This window comes from Zonotrichia leucophrys, chromosome 4 (genome assembly GCF_028769735.1).
Source record: "Zonotrichia leucophrys gambelii isolate GWCS_2022_RI chromosome 4, RI_Zleu_2.0, whole genome shotgun sequence".
NCBI lineage: Eukaryota > Metazoa > Chordata > Aves > Passeriformes > Passerellidae > Zonotrichia > Zonotrichia leucophrys.
In genome coordinates, this window is record NC_088173.1 from 65,772,086 (window position 1) to 65,781,629 (window position 9,544).

The following is a 9,544-nucleotide window of genomic DNA, read 5'->3' on the forward strand; positions in this document are numbered from 1 at the left end:
GCTCATGAGTGCTGATGCCCTCCAGAGCAGCTGAAGGATTGGTTTGAAATGTCCTCAGGGAGAGGGGAGGATCTGAGCCAGACTCTGCCATACCCAGGTCAAGGAGAAAGGTCAGGTTTGTGCTGGGGGCTGCAGTGTGAGGAGAGGGAGGAGTCATGGTGGGGTAATTTGGACAAAAAACCAAGAAAATAATAATTCTGTTTGTCCCTTTGAAGGACATGTGGTGGTGCTTGTGTTCAGGAGTATCCCTTAACTCAGAGGGTGTTTTTCTGCAGGTTGGAAAAGAGGAAAGATTTAGGATGTGCTCTTAGGCATTCCTTTTATTGCTCAGTTCTAGATGGTTCCCACTTCAGAGACTTCACTCTTTTGAATCTCATTTTGAGATGTTTAATACTTCTCTGGCATCACTTTGAGACTCCAGTCACCTAATGCAGAGTTGTGAATGTGGCTTGCCAAAAGTTTTAGATATATGATGCTTCATTACTCTAACTCATAAATCATTTTGTGACTCTAGCTCAAATACACTACTTTTCTCTTTTATGCATGGTGGTTCTCTGAGCTGAATGTTATTTAAGAGAAGCAGCATGGGCAGGATACCCCCTAAGAAATAGATTCAATCAAAGTAGCATTTGAGAATAATGAAGATGTCCAAAAATATTTTATGTATTGTAATGAAGATGTATTTGCTCCGGTTAGTTCCAAGGTATCCAGAAAGATTGGCATATCTTCCAGTTGCTTTCTGCAGATCTGAATTTTCATCAAATGTTTGAGCCTTTGTGCTGAAGACCCTACATTTTTTATTACTCACTGAGGTATGGAGAGAGTATAAGCCCTTGCATGTTTAAAACAGTAGCTGAAGCACACCTACAAATGTGCTCCCACTTTCTAAAAATCAGGATTTTCCTGCAGCTCAAGGGAGACTGGGCTCACAGCAGCCCCACAGCCATCACTCCATGTGTTTACATCCCCAAATTATTCACAATCATTCCCATCCTGTGGCTGGGTGGCAGCCACTTGGCTGGATGTCATTCAAATGCAGGGAGACAATGCAGCTTGGGGAAGCTGCACTTGAGACAGCAAAACTGCCCAAAACACCCAAATATGTGACTTGAGCATCCAATCCTATTAGCAAATTATAATGGCTGGAGCTTGAGATGGTGGGAAAAAAATACCAAATTTTCTACCTTCTAAAATGACGCTCTCCTACTTCATGTTAGGTTTTCCCATTTTTTACTTCCCTTTTAAATTCCCCAAGTAGTAAAGCCTTAAAAGGGTCATTGAAGTTAAGCCTTACCAGTCTTATCTTTTGTTCTACTGAATGACTGTGCTGCTGAGCCTCATATCCACAGATAAAACCCTCTACTGCCACAGAGATGATTTATTTTCATCTTTCTTCTGTCTGAAACAATTTTCTTCTGTGGGTTTATTCCCCGCCTTTGGAACTTGACCTAAGGTCCATCACACTTGAAATTAATAAAGCCTGGTTCAATATAAACTGTAAATTCTGGCTTGGAAAAAAAGAAAAAAAACCCAACAAAACACAACAGTAAAAGAAAAAAAGACAAAAACACCCACACAGACAAAAAAAGAAAAAATAACAAAAAACCCTACACAGACAAAAAACTATCAAATTGTTCACCCCACAAACAAGAAAATGGCATTATTGCTAGCTTTTATTATGCTACTGTGACTAGTATGATTTTCATTGTCCATGCTCCTAAAAGGAAGGAGATAGATAAACTTGTGTTAAAAGAGATTTATTTATAGTCTTCCTGTTTGCTCAAAAAGTCTCAAAATTTGACCTCAATATGCCCTAAAGACTTTAGCCCAGGAAATGAAGTGTCCTCATGTATATATATTTTTAGATTTCATGGCTTTCAGCTTCACTGCAGGAATTTTGGGGTTTTGCTCAGAGTGTTTGAGGTTGGCAGCACTACAATGACTAATAAAATCATGGGTTTTTCTAATCAGCAAAATATAAGATTACATTCAAACTAGAAATCCAAGTGTAAAGGATAAAGAACAGATGTATTTCACATACTGGTTTTTTTTCCTTCTCACAAACCATATTTTAAAATACTTCACAGAATTAAAAACACAAAAGAAATTCTCATCGCAGCCCCATTTAACTGAGAGCCCAGGGAAATAGAAATTAAAAAGACAAGACATGTGATGACCTCTGAGGTTAGAAATGTGATCAGGGATCATTGAGACATAAAAATAAGGAGATTATGGATGTAATAAAGTTATATGAAATAAAATATTAGAAGATGTTCACATTCAACAGTGCCTAGACTCTATAAACAGGGAGAGACCACAGAAGTGAGGTCAGAGAAGGTGACAGCTACATCTGTGAGGAAATCTTGCAGGCAGTCAAGGCTGCTGGTTTGAAGAGAAGGCAAATAAAAAATGGGATTGGCAGTTGTTACTAGATCATGGGATGCCTCCTTGTGACTGGGGTGATGCAGCCACAGTGTTGTTTGTCAGGCAAAATGAGTTCAAAAACCATTTTGCTCTTGTGAGTGAGGACATGACCTGATGCTGCTACAGCCCAGGGATGCTGTCATTGTCACAGAGCTGTGCTCTGCAGGACATACCTGGACATGTGGACGTGTTACACACCCTCTTTACCCCAAGCAAAATGTAAGAGACAATCCACAAGCTCCAGGCTTGCTGAGGCAGGGGGAGATGAGCTCCCAGCCTGCAGGAGCTGTGTTCCAGGTGAAAGAACCACGGGAGGGGTCAGCAGACTGCACAGCACCAGGGACGGCCAGGAAGGGGCTGGTCAGACCTTCTCAGAGGCTCTGCAGGCAGAATCTGTGCTCATCAGGCTGGGAACTGGAGATTCTCCTGATGCTGAAGGCTCTGAGATGATGGCTTTTGCATCACATGGATAACTCATGTCCACTTGCAGATCTGAGTATATTCAGTGTCATAACTTCAGATGAGGGACCAGGAGACCCTCAGGACCTTGCACTTTCCAACAAAGGATGGAGCAAGGAGGAAGCAGCGAGTGAGAGCAGTCAGCAAGTCCTGCTTTAGTCCCATCTGATGACCAGACCTGCTGCCCAGGGATGTTTGCTTTATTGCTGGGAGTTCAGGGCTGGGACATTGCAGAGAGGCTGCCTAGGCTTGAATGGCCCTTGGGTTGTTATTTCCTGCTGGTCCTCCAAAGGGGCACCAATGGTACTGCCAGGGGAGATCCTGACTGCTTCAAGCATGACTGAATGATCATCTGGAAAGCAGATTTGCAGAAAGAAACCCTGTTAAGAGCTGCATTAGGAAGATGATTGCCAGCAGGCAGAGAAAGGTGATCTTTCCTCTCTGCTCAGCACTGGTGAGGCACATCTGGAGCCCAGAGTCCAGCACTGTGCTCCCCAGTGAAGGAGGCATGGGCATACTGGAGTGAGATCAGCAAAGGTGAAGAAAAGCTCATTGGGATTGGGACATCAGACAATCAAGAGAGGCTGAATGAGCTGGATTTGTTCAGCTGGAAGAAGAGAAGGCTCACTGGGTGATAATTTCCATGTGTATAAATACCTGATGATGATGTAAAGAAGGTGGAACCAGAGTTTTCAGTTTTCAGTGCTGCACACAGAAAGGAAGAAAGGCCATGGGTACAAACAGAAGTATGAGAAATATCATATAATTCAAATAACGTTCAGGGTTTTGTAGATTATGAGAGCAGGTGAACACTGGAAAATGTTGTCCAGAAAGGTTGTGGAGTCTCCATCTTGGAGAAATTCGAGACCAAACTGGACATGGCCCCAAGCAATCTGCTTAAGCTGCCTGAGCAGGTTGGACTAGAGGATCTCCAAAGGTCCCTTCCCATCCCAGCTTTTCTATTTCTGTCCTTGAAAATGACATTGATGACTGCAGCCAAAGATTTGTTCCTTTCTTAGTGTTCAAGGCCAGAAAATTGAGCATAATCTATAATCAGCTAATGGAAGTTCTTCAGAATCTGCAGGTACAAATAAGAGTTTTCTGGGGCAGTTTCCTAATTTTTTAATTGGAGAAGGTGATAAAAGGACTTCTTTAGTACATCACCTGATCCCTGTGCTGAAAGAAACTGATGGGAAAATTGATACTGATAGAAAGGAAAGGGAGGGGAAAAGGCTTCAGAGCCTCATGGGGTGATGGAGAGTAAGGATTCTGCTTTGTTTTTAATGTTTTCTCTAAATCAGAATTCAGGCCAGATGTGTGCAATGTGGACAGGATCACAGCCTCAGAATGATCCATGGTTTTGTGTCACCAGTGTGGAGGGGCCCTGGCTACCACTGCAAAGCATCTGCTTCCTTCCCATCCTGTGAAATCTCTGCTATTTCAAGAAAGCCTAAAAATCCTTCATTTAGTTGTGCTATTTTCCCACAGCCATTGTAACAGGACAAAGTGATTAGAAAAATATTTAACAGTCCTAGTCCCCACTTCTATGGTATTAGCTATGTCTCACCACAAATTTATTTTTATTTTGTACACAATGGGCTACAGCTTGGCAGAAAATATTTTACACCAGAATTTCTCTTGGATTTCTCATGAATGAGCTGAAGTCTATGAACAGCAGAGTGTCTTTTGAGGCAAACATATTTTGTCAATTTTCAGCTGACATATTGTCTCATTCCTTTGCAGAGTACTGTCTCATGAAATCTGAAATGCTGCTGCTGATAGTGACAGATGCCATAAGAAAGAATCAGTGGATAGACAACCCATATGGATATGGTGGCTGTAGGGAAAAGAATTGTAAAGGTCTCAGCAGTCTAGTTAATTCAGTTAATTGAGCTGAGAAAGAAAAGAAAAAGCTCCAATGGAGTAACCTCATAGCATTTACAGAGCATGTTTCAAAATACTGATACTAGAAACAGACCTGTGCTTGATGAACTCCAGATGATACCACTGATGTTAAAACAGAGAAAAAACCCAGCATCCTCCCTCCTCCACCTCCTCCTGCCAGAGGTAATCCAGAGATTCTTGCGCTGTTAAAGCCATTATGGCATATTTTGGAACTAGTCAATACAAAAATTATTCCTCTTCTCTTTCCTATGATGTTTACAAATGTATTTTGCAGTAGCTCAAAGTACAAGGCAGATAGAAAACTTTCAGCAATTCATATAAATAAATAGTGTAGGAAAAATCTTTGAAGTAGGAGATCACAAGTGAGCACATCTGCTTAACAGAACTGAAAGCACAAAGGTTTGAGACCTTTCCCTCTGTTCTACTAAACAATTTTTTTTAAAAATAAATGCTTTGTTTTAATGTTTTACTCATCAACTTTTTGCAATTTTTTGTATTTTAACACTCACATAGCAAAAAGAATGTGCAGATAAACAAATGTCTAATTTTTCTTGGCAGCAGAAGTATCTTGGCTCTTATTTATTGATGTAGCATAAATGTTATCTTTGATACCAAGGGTTTCATTTACTTTTGAGTAAATAAAGCCTTTAGGAGAAAATGCTTAAAGAAAGATCTTTGCTTCTTTAGTTTCAGTAATGAAAAAAGCTTTTGAAGGTATTGTGGACAAGAAAGTTCAATATAATACCCAAGAATTTTACCTTGCTTTACAAAGAGTCTCTCTTGATCAAAAGGATGGAGCACATGAATTAAGAAGTCTTTTCCATCTTAAAATACAAGGATTCTGCGATTCATTCTATTCATAGCACAGCCTGAAACCCTTTTCATTATCATCCAGTCAGTAATGCTGAAAAAAACCCATCCTTAAGCCTAATGATCTTGCTCAAATATTTTTTTTAGCTGAGGGAAGGATGAAATAGACAAAATCAAAGAAAATTCAGACTTCAGTGAAGATTTTCCCCATAGGGGAAATAAAAGAACTATTTTATAATAACTTTTCCTCCTTTTTTTCATACAAATGTGTCTTTTCTTCAGACAACATGCAAGTGCCAGGCTGTTATAGGGTTTTCTACACCACAGCCTGTGAGGGAGCCAGGGTCTGTTACTCATAGGAAGATTTCTCTTCCAAACTGACAATGGCCATGACCAGACATTGGTGTTTCTGTGCAGAGAACTGGGCAAACTTCCTTTATCTCCTGAATGTTGTATTGAACACGGAGCTGTGGCGTGGTAACCTGGCTTTGAGAGTGCCACACCTGGAGAAATGAAAATTTACTACAGGCCAGATCAAAAAGACGAGCTTTAGCAACAAGTAGAGTTTAAAAACACTTTAGATTTGCTTGCTAGAAAAATTGAACAAAGTTAAAAATGTCACTGCAACAGATTAGAAGCAATTTTAACCCACTAATGGTAATGGTATGTCTCAGATATTTCAGCATCTCATCTAGGTTGTGAAATTGGCTGCCTTTTGCAATTGGTGTAAATTTGGAGACTCCTTTTGCTACATTTTCCTTGCCAAAATCACTGATGGTAACTGCTCTAGGCACTTCTGTAGCCCAAAATGGAATATCTGCAAACTGCAATGATCAGGCAATTGCTCTTCTTGCAATTCTTGTGTTTGGTTGTTGGAGATCACAAAAAATTTCATTGCCTTGCTTTTTCCTCCCCTTCCTCAAGTTTTTCACAGGAAATGTTTCCACTATATCTCCTGATTAGATTATATTTTCAGCTTTATGCTGCCTTTGTTGTGACAACAGCCTCTTTAAAACAATAATGTTGCAAAATATGTATCAGGAGAAATATGAAAGCTGCACATTTTTAAAGATATGTAAAGTGAATTTTGGACTATATTGTTTAAACACAATTGACCCAAGAATAAAGTTACCATGATTACACCAAGTTCCTTTTTCTGAGATTAAGGAACCCTAGAAACTGTTAAATTCCTATTATCTTTTAATACCCATCTAAACGTTAAGGCTCTTACCAAATATATTAATGAGAGAGCTTTTTATTTTCTAGCCTTAAATATTATGCATTAATAGCAAGTATTTATAAATAAAACTCTCATTTATATGTTTTTCATGATAGTACTGTACATCTTTCGGGTATATATTACTTCCTATTGTGTCATTATATTGACCCTCAAGGTCTCTGTATTTCCTACTTTTATAGCCTCTTATTTTAGATGGAGAATTGCAGTCAAGAAAATGGTGTTAAGAACTTTTCCTTATGTTATCTATGTCTATATACATTTTTTCCTTATGCCCACTAATACCAATATTCTATAAAAAGAGAGGTCAAGATTAAATAATAAAAGATGTTGCCTCTTTGGAGTATCAGAAAGGCACATATTTTCATTCCAGTTGGGAAGATGAGAAGAGATATAATGATATAGTTTGTGCTTTGTTGCCCTGTGACAAATACCATGCAAGACTTGTGTATGAATTTTAGCAATGTCTACAATGAATATTTAAATGCTTTAAAATAATTTAGCTAGAGCAAGAATAAGACTAAAAACTGCACCAGATCTCTGTTCATTATTTTTTCTATCCTCTGGATAATCTCTAGCTCAACTTGAGCCTTCTCGATCTGTGGCAGCCAAAACTGAAAACAGTGCATGTTACTTTATTTCTTTAAGATTAGGGTACAGAGGAATAAAATACTGATGTACCCATAAAGAACCAATGTGGCATGAGACATTTATGACATAATTTTGATGCAGAAATCAGTGGGATTTAGTGTGCTTCTATTATGTATAACACTTGTTTCTTTTACAGTTGACTCAACTGTTCCTGACTTTTTGCAGTCTCCAACTTTCTTTTATTTTGAATTTGAAATGACACTGCAATGCCCTGAAAAAAGAAAGGGTAGTGGTAAATTGGAGACTGAAGTTGTTTTGGAAATTCAGAAATTTAATTCAGAAAGCTCTAGGTCCAAGAAGGATATATTCTCCTTGCTTCGTTTAAAAGAGCTATGGTTAAGAAACTTGCACTAAGTATGTCAGGCATTTGTCCAATTTTCTGCTCCAATAAACACTTATTTATGTAATGGAAGAGCTGCAGTCAGGAGAAATAAGAATCCCACTCTACATAATCATGGTCTTGGTGGAAGAATGTCCACTTCAGACAGTGACTGAAATCCTGTAAGGTTTGATTGGATGCACCACAGGGGATGGGACTCATTTGACAGCAACTCTTCTATTACCAATCTCACTCTCTACCCCAGAGATGGACTCCAATAAAAAGTTAATTGATTAAACTTATACATTATCAATGAAGTTCACTTTTCAAAAAATCTACAATTCATTGTAAAAAACCACAAAGCAATGACAAAGGTATTCCTGATGAACCGTTTGGATCGATTGGAGGTGTGAAAGGAATTGAGCAAGCATTCAGAAGATTGGGCAAGCTGTAAACCTCTTCAAAGAGAGACAGAGAATCACAGAATCATAGAATGGTTAAAGTTAGAAAGGATTTTCAAAAATTCTGTCCAACCCCTCTGCCATGGGCTGGGACAACTTAAACTAGACCAGGTTGCTCAAAGTCCCTTCCAGTCTCACTTTCTGCCTTATATCCAGTGTAAATCTGGATATACCCTGCCTCTGTCAGTATAAAACCTCTGACCCTCCTCCTGTCACTACAGATCCTGGTAAAAAAGTTTTTCTCCTTTTTTTCTTATAAGCCCCTTTTTATTTTGAAAGGTGACTCTGGAGTCTTCTCCAGACTGAACAGCTCCAGCTCCCCCCGTCTTCACAGGAAACCTGCTCCTGCCCTCCATCACTATTTTCATGGCCCTCCTCTTCACCCCCTTTAACAGACCTTGTATTTCTGAAACTGAGCACTCCAGAAGTGGAGAGAATATTTCCTGTGGGGTCTCATGAGAGCAGAACAGAGGAAATATTCTGAAACACCTCCCTCGTGTGACCTGCTGGGCTCACTTCTTTTTTGTGCAGCCCTGGATATGAAAGGTTTTAATGTAGGAGGTGATGGTTCACATGGATTTTATGAGATTTTAGTGCCTCCACTTATAAAAGGAACAGGAAGAACAAATCTCTAAGACCAGCATATTGTCAGAACAAGAAAAATACCCAAGGCACTGTGCAAAAATGGTCCTGTTGCATTTATAGCTTACAGATGAGTTGATAGTTTGGATGCAAATAATCTCACTCATCTTCAGCTACCTACATGCCTAATTTTTAGTTTTACAAGGGTTTTCCTATGCTCATGCTACTCACTAGCAAGTAACTAGCTAGCAAGTAAATGAAGTGACAGTGTGACAGTGCCCAGTCTAGTAAAATCATCAGCAAACAGAAAAATGCTGTAAATGGAAAAAATCAGCACTGGAAACAAAGATACGAGGTATCAGGGAAAGTCTCAGATGCCTGGGAATTATTAAGTTCTAATTAAAATCCTACTTCTACAAGCGTGAAAGCAATAGGAAAGCAGGACTGGTGTCTGGTGCAAACTCAATGAGGGATAAAGACAGGAAAATTATGGAAAATACAAAAAGGGCAAATCAGCAATGTGCCATTAATTGAAAACACACCTAAAAGTCCAGAAAAGGCATTTATATAGGACTTTTATTTCAGTCATCTATGTCTATATACATCTGTACTGCAGCTAAAGGGATTTTCCAAAGCTGTTCTCAGTCTAGGCTCCATGTCCACACCAGTGAATTTTGGAATTTGCCCCCCAGTGTG